The sequence below is a fragment of the Carassius auratus genome, chromosome 28 (genome assembly GCF_003368295.1).
Source record: "Carassius auratus strain Wakin chromosome 28, ASM336829v1, whole genome shotgun sequence".
NCBI lineage: Eukaryota > Metazoa > Chordata > Actinopteri > Cypriniformes > Cyprinidae > Carassius > Carassius auratus.
In genome coordinates, this window is record NC_039270.1 from 21,428,471 (window position 1) to 21,435,311 (window position 6,841).

The window sequence follows — 6,841 nt, forward strand, 5'->3', positions numbered from 1 at the left end:
GCTCAATTCTTGCCCCATCATTTTTAGCTTGTAAATGCTCCCACTAAGTCAAATAATGAGAAAGAACCAAATTGCCAATCACAGCTATGCAGAGGATACCCAGATTTACCTAGCCTTAATTAGATGTTTTGTTTCCAGTAAAGACTTGTTCATGCCTTGTTCACAAGCAGGGAGGTGGATTATTGTAATAGTCTCCTCCCTGGCTCCTCACTCCCAAGAAGACAGCAGCAGTTTATCCAGGGAGCTGCTGTCAGAATTCTTGTAAGAAACAGTAAATCTGAGCACAACACACCAGTCCTCAGGTCCTTACACTAGCTTCCAGTTAGATTTAGGTTCACACAAAACAAGGGGAGTCTGCTTTTAACTATTATGCCATCCACAGTTGTAATCAGCTTTCAGAAGTGACCAGATGTGCTAAAACCTTGTTGGAGGTAACCCATTACAAGTAACACAAGTTACGTATTCATATTACTTTTTTCAAGTAACTAGTAAAGTAGCACATTACTTTTCAATTTACAAAAAAATATAAAATATCGAAAGCCGAGGATAAACGGAAAAGACTTTGTTAATCCAACATGGATAAATCCAACATGGAAAACAAGAAGAAGACGTTATTGGTAGACCCCACAAAACTGAACTGAAAGGACAAGGCTAATAAACACAGTATAATGAGGGACATGCATGTACAGGGAATCAATTAACAATCAAACTAAACAAGGACAGGAAACAGACTAAATAAAGTAAAACAGGAATTGAAACGCATGACAAAATAAATCCAATCCTGACAACAAGTCTCCTGTCCCCAGGAAAGAGATGACAGAGGGAGGAGACAGGAAGCGTTTGAAGCAGGAGGAGTCTAGCTGGACCCAGGCCACAGCCATAACAGTGGCCCAAGGTTAAGCCAACAGTGGGAGAAGCCATGGAGGAGGAATGGCCACCGACTCCAGGGGGAGACCAACGGCGGTGGAGCGGGTGGAGGAGGAGCTTGTGGTGGAGCCAATGAGTCAGGGGGATGCCAGGGATCTGCGGCGGAGCCAGAGCGACTGAGAATCAAGGTGGAGAGGAGCGGATGGAGGAGCCTGACAGAGACAGAGGGATGAAGCGAAGCCAGAGGAGTGGAGTCCCAAGGTGCAGAATGGTTGACACCAGACCAAGGTGGAGCTGGAGGGATGAGAGAGCCAGGCGGAGCTGATGGATCGATGATTGATGGTGGAGGGAGCTAGTAGCCAAGGTGGAGTCCTGGCCGAGGAGGCTGGAGGCATCGACCACAGTGAGCCTGGAGGATGGCAGTCCCATGGGGCACGCACTGCATGATGGTGGGCTGAGGGCGAGCAAAGGGGCTGCCAGATGATGAGGCAGGAGTGTTGTGGGAGGACAGGCATTTTGGAGGAGAGGCCACAGGAGGGAACATTCTAGGAGCTGGGACTGCTGGACACTTTCTAGGAGCAGGCACTGGAGAACACTTTCTTGCAACAGGCATTGAGGGGACCAACGGAGACGACAGAGAAGAGAGGGGGCATTTCAATTTCCAGTTCCGGTTCCCCATCTATAAGATCCACTTCTGCATTTTGCACATTTTGGTGCTCCATATTAAGCTCAGCCGCGATGAAGGGGGAGGAGCTCGACTCCACACTCACACCGTTCGTGGCTCTCCATTGTGGTGGGCACTGTAGCCGGCTCTCGCACTTGGTCTGATGGGTAAGGCTCATTAGCTCTCCGTCATCGGTGGGCTTGGGCTTATGCTCCGTACCGTGTAGCCAGAAACAGTCTGTATGACCCTTAATTCGTAGCAGTGAATGAAGAGCTATCATATCGATCAAAAGTGCAGTATGGAGTACCTTAAGGCTCAGTACTAGGGCTGTTAATTTTCACGCTTTACATGTTACCCTTGGGAGATATCATCAGGAAATACAGTGCTCTTTGTTTCTTTGCTGCACATGAACGGAATGCATATTCAATATAAAAAAACTGGATGACGAGTAATTTCTTACAGTAAAATACTGAAAAATTATTTTTTTAAATCAACAGAGGTGTTGATAATAGGACCTGAAAACTCTGCATGTAATAACCTAGTAAGCTGTCTAAGACTTGATGGCTGCTCTGTCAATTCTTTGTCATCAGTTAGGAATAGGGTTGTGCGGTTAATCAAAATTTTCATAAGGTAACAATTTGAGTGTGTGTGATTTCTAAATTGCTTCATAGCACGTTTTTCAGCTGCCCCGACCTCCCGCAGTATGCTATCTGATCCAATCAGAATGCAGCGTGCCTAAATGGAGCGGAAGAACAGAGGAGACTGCGCATAGGGCTACGTAAAGCCAGGTTCACACATCTCGTCTTTGGTGCATTTGCATGATCATAGACAGATTTGTGATTTCACGGGACACAGTTTGAGCTAGAGGAGAGACGGGTTTTAAGTGCACACACTCTCTCTGGGCGTGGGCATCGTGTATCTGAGGACTTGAGTCTGGTTTTATGCAAAAGCAAAGGAAATCTTTGTCCTTTCACACTTCAATAATGCGCTCTTGCTGCTGCTTCTCAACTGCATACACATACTATATGTATATGCACTACAGAGTCCTGTCACAGCTGCTGGTGTGTGAATGAAGGCACATGAGGAAGGAGAAATATAAAAGGGTTCTTTTAATGATCGCAGGAGAAAGGGCAAATCCAGCATAACTATACAATAACATACAATACATTAATCACGGACAAGGAGGAACTGAAAAGACAGGGTATTTAAACATGAAGGAAGTAATCGGGAATGGAGACAATTGGGGAATAATCAAATCAACCAAACAGGAAAAGGAACATGACCAAATAAGGAAACAGAAAATCCATGAATGTAACAAGTTCGTGTGAACAGGGCGCAACAAATATATTTCAAGTCACCGCTACAATGAGCCATTTTTTTCACACCTTTACTTAGGTGATTATTTTGACTTATGTCTGTTCGAGACATATTACAACTTTAAAAGCTCTAATTGATTTTCTGTTGGAAATATGTTTCAAATTCATACTGAATGCATTTAAGTAAATCATGTCTGTGTATGTTAAAATCGTGATTAAAATAGAAATCGCAAAATTTATCAAAGAAATCTAGTTAGGTTTTTTTGTCCATATCGCACAGCCCTACAGAAAACTAACAATCATCATAAAACATAAAAAAAAAAAAAAAAAAAAAAAAAAAGGCGAGGAACAAGGAGGTTGTTTTTTTATCTTTAATCCATCCTTAATGACTGTTTTTTGTAATGTTACATTAGGCTTACAGAGTTTTAACCCTCTGGGCTCTGAAGGATTTTGGGGCCCTGGAGAAGTTTTGACATGACTTGAATTTTTTTTCCTTTATATCTTAAAGACATATTAATGACTTAGGTCTGATAGCACTATAATTAGTGGTCGACCGATATAGTTTTTTTCACTGATATAGTTGTATTTATTTTTATTAATATTTAAGAATTCGTGTTAGTAAAACAATACAAATACAATCGGAGCAACAACAAAAAAAGTTTTAAACATTTCGAGTTCCTCCTGCTTTGCCTCACGGTGCTTTGGTCCACTGCCGACTCCCCTTATACCTCACCACCACCAACAAACACACAGTCCGCATTTTGTTTTGTGTTTATTTTATTATTAAAGCTTTCATTTTAAATGTCTGTTGGTCCCCGCCTTCTTCTTCACATGATTATGGAATTTTTATATTGTTACACTGGTGCCGAAACTTGGGAGGAAGGTGGGACGTGCTGCTGAAGATCCCTCGCCGCTGGGGTGAACCCGCAGTGCCATCTAGCAGAGGTGAGGGAGTGTGCCACTGTGGATGCTCGAGGCAGTGGGCTGGAGGGAGTTGCCGGGGGACGGACCAACTCGCTGCTGGCCGCCTGCGATGTGGAGGGGTGGCTGCCGTCCATGAGGGAGCGGAAGAGTCGGCACCATCCACCAGAATGGGGAAGAGCAGGGAACGGGGGACTCCTGCTGGCTGCCTGAAACCAGAGGAGCCGTCGCCGTCCACCAGGCGGCGGAGGAGTGCCATCCACCGAGGGCCATACAGTGCCACCACCAGGCACCGCGGAAAAGTTCACACAGCTGGTGGGGGGCAAAGCGGCAATGTGTCTGGGAACCCTTATACAGCAGCCATTAGCTCTCTATGTGCATTGTGGCGCTGTAACAATCTCCGTTAATGTAAAGAGGAAGGAGACTGGGGTCGGCGTGCTGAAGCTCATGGGATACTTTATTCAACAATAAGAAAAAAAATAAACAATCGCGCCACATGCGCAGGCACTTCACAGTATTTCTCTACTTTACACTACTGTACTCTTCGTGTCTTTAGGTTTGAAGTTACGCAGCTTCTCACTCCCACGAGTCCCCAGTTTTCTCACTTCTCGCCGGTCCTCAGCTGGCTTAAATACCAGTTCCCCACGCCAATCACTGCAACGAGATCTAGGTGTTAATCATTTTTCACTTGCCTCACTTACCACTGCTCGTCTCCTCACTTTTCATTCTAATAGTGTTTTTATGGTATAAAGACAATCAGATTACGCTGAAGACCTTCAAGAAACTTTAGGATAACACCTGCCTCCTCAGGTTGTATAAGCAAGTCCACTGCACTGAACACAACCAGGTCAGCAAAACCTAATCTCAAACACATAAGTCACACAGTATACTGCGAACTACCAGCATGTCATGTGTACAGTCAGTCGGAGTGATAAAATAGTTACAAATACTCACACCCACTCATACTCAAATACTACAATGCAGTACCATACAATAGAGATTGTGTGTTTGTGTGTGTGTGTGTACTCACTTTCAACTCTCCCTGCCTCAGCTTCCCCTGTGCTGGACCCTGCCTCTGCTAGACCCTGTCTCTGCTTACTGATTGTACAGCTACATAACATATGCATGAGAAGAACATGAGTAATAAATATGACAAAGAATAATACATTTTCTAATTCAATCTGTGCTTCAGTCAGGTTATTATCTAGTATGTGGAACTATTGGCATTTTATCCTTTATGTAAATATGTAACATTGTGCTGTATTTTTCTATTTTTGTGTGCGTGTTCTTAATAAAGCTTTGATTGATTGAATGATATGCCTAATATGATTGCCTACCCAGCCCTGCACACTGCCCCTCTACCTGTCTGTTTCCTGCTCTTCTCCTCCTGCTGCTCCTTCTCCTCCTCTCTCCTGCTGCTGCTCCTATTCCTCTCTTCTCCTCCTCCTCTCTCTTCCTGCTGCTGCTGCTCCTCCTCCTCCTCCTCCTCGGGGTATAAGTCTTTGGGCTTTATTTAAGTCTTTGGGCTTTATTGTGTCATGCATCCCTGACTATTTATGTATTTGTAATGTATGACACAGAATACTGTATTCATATTTGTATATTTAAGTGGTCAAATAAAATTGGAAGCATTTCCAGCCAAAAGAGAATAGGAAAAGATGTTTATGTCATTTTGACACGAATAAATATTAATAAATTACATTTTGATATTTGAGAGTCTCTAGGTTTTGACATAAATGAAGATATAAATGTAATTTAAACAAATGTATCACCAGAGGCTTATTTTTATTTTTATTTTTTTACCAGAGTCTTATCATATTATGTCACCTAGCAGCAGCGCCGCGTCAGACACGTTTCTGGTGTGCAAAGACCAGGCAAAGACATGGAAAACGCTACGCAAACACCACGCAGCTTACACTCAACAGAAACGCCACGCTCACGCACAGTCAGCCAGCCAACGTGTCGCTGCCGCTCGCCGGCCTAATCGTGCACCTGTCCTATCCATGCTGCTGGGTCCTTCCTCATCTGCACTTCCTGCCACAGCACCCTTTTCAGTGCGGAAAAGGTCTGTTAATTTGGCACATTTAGCTGCCTCTTGTACCAACATTTTTTTCTTTTTCATTCTTATTTTTTCGGCTCCACCCATTTCTTTCTCTTCTTTCCTTCGTTTCGCCATTTTTACCGTCTGTCTCTGTTGCATTCACACAAACTCAAACGTAACCAAGTAAACTCCTTTGATCGGCGCCTTTGAGCCAATCGGATGTCAGGAAATACGAGGATCAGTCCAAGTTGGGAGGGGCCGCTCGTATCCCCCCTTAAGATTGGAAGTATTGGTTTGGCCCAGTCTGAAACACACACATACACACAGACAGACACACAGCTGCGTTCCGCTGCAGCTGAGCAGCCGGCCACAGGCCGGTACGGTAGTGTATAATATAAAATAAATAATAATAATAAAAAATAATAATAACAAATTTGACCACCGGCCGATTCGGCCTGAAATGGACCGGCCGTTCGGGATTGTTCCCGGTATTCCCGATTGCCAATCCGTCCCTGCTCCCCAGCCACATACCCCCACCACCCGACTCAGGCCGGGAAGCCATTCCTGGAGAGGAAGTCGACCACAGCCATCTGCGCCCCCAGCCTGTGAACCACCTTGAACTTAAATGGTTGTAAAGCTAGATACCGTGTTGGTATCCTTCAAGCGGTAGAGCCACTGAAGAGGCGCGTGGTCTGAGCAGAGGGTGAACTCCCGGCCCAGGAGGTAATAGCGAAGGTTGAAGACCACCCAACTGGTGGCCAAACACTCCTTCTCTATGGTGCTGTTCCTAGTCTCTCTCTTCAAGAGCTTCTGACTAATGTACAACACCGGATGGTCCTCCCCCTCCAGGACCGCGCCCAGCCCCCTGTCAGACGCATTGGTCTGCAACAGAAAGGGGAGAGAAAAGTTAGGAGAGTGCAGGAGCGGTCCGCCACACAGGGCAGCCTTAACCCGGATAGGTCTGTTGGCACTGCTCCGTCCACTGGACTGTATCTGGTACCTCCACAGTATGCGCCACAGGCACATGTTAGG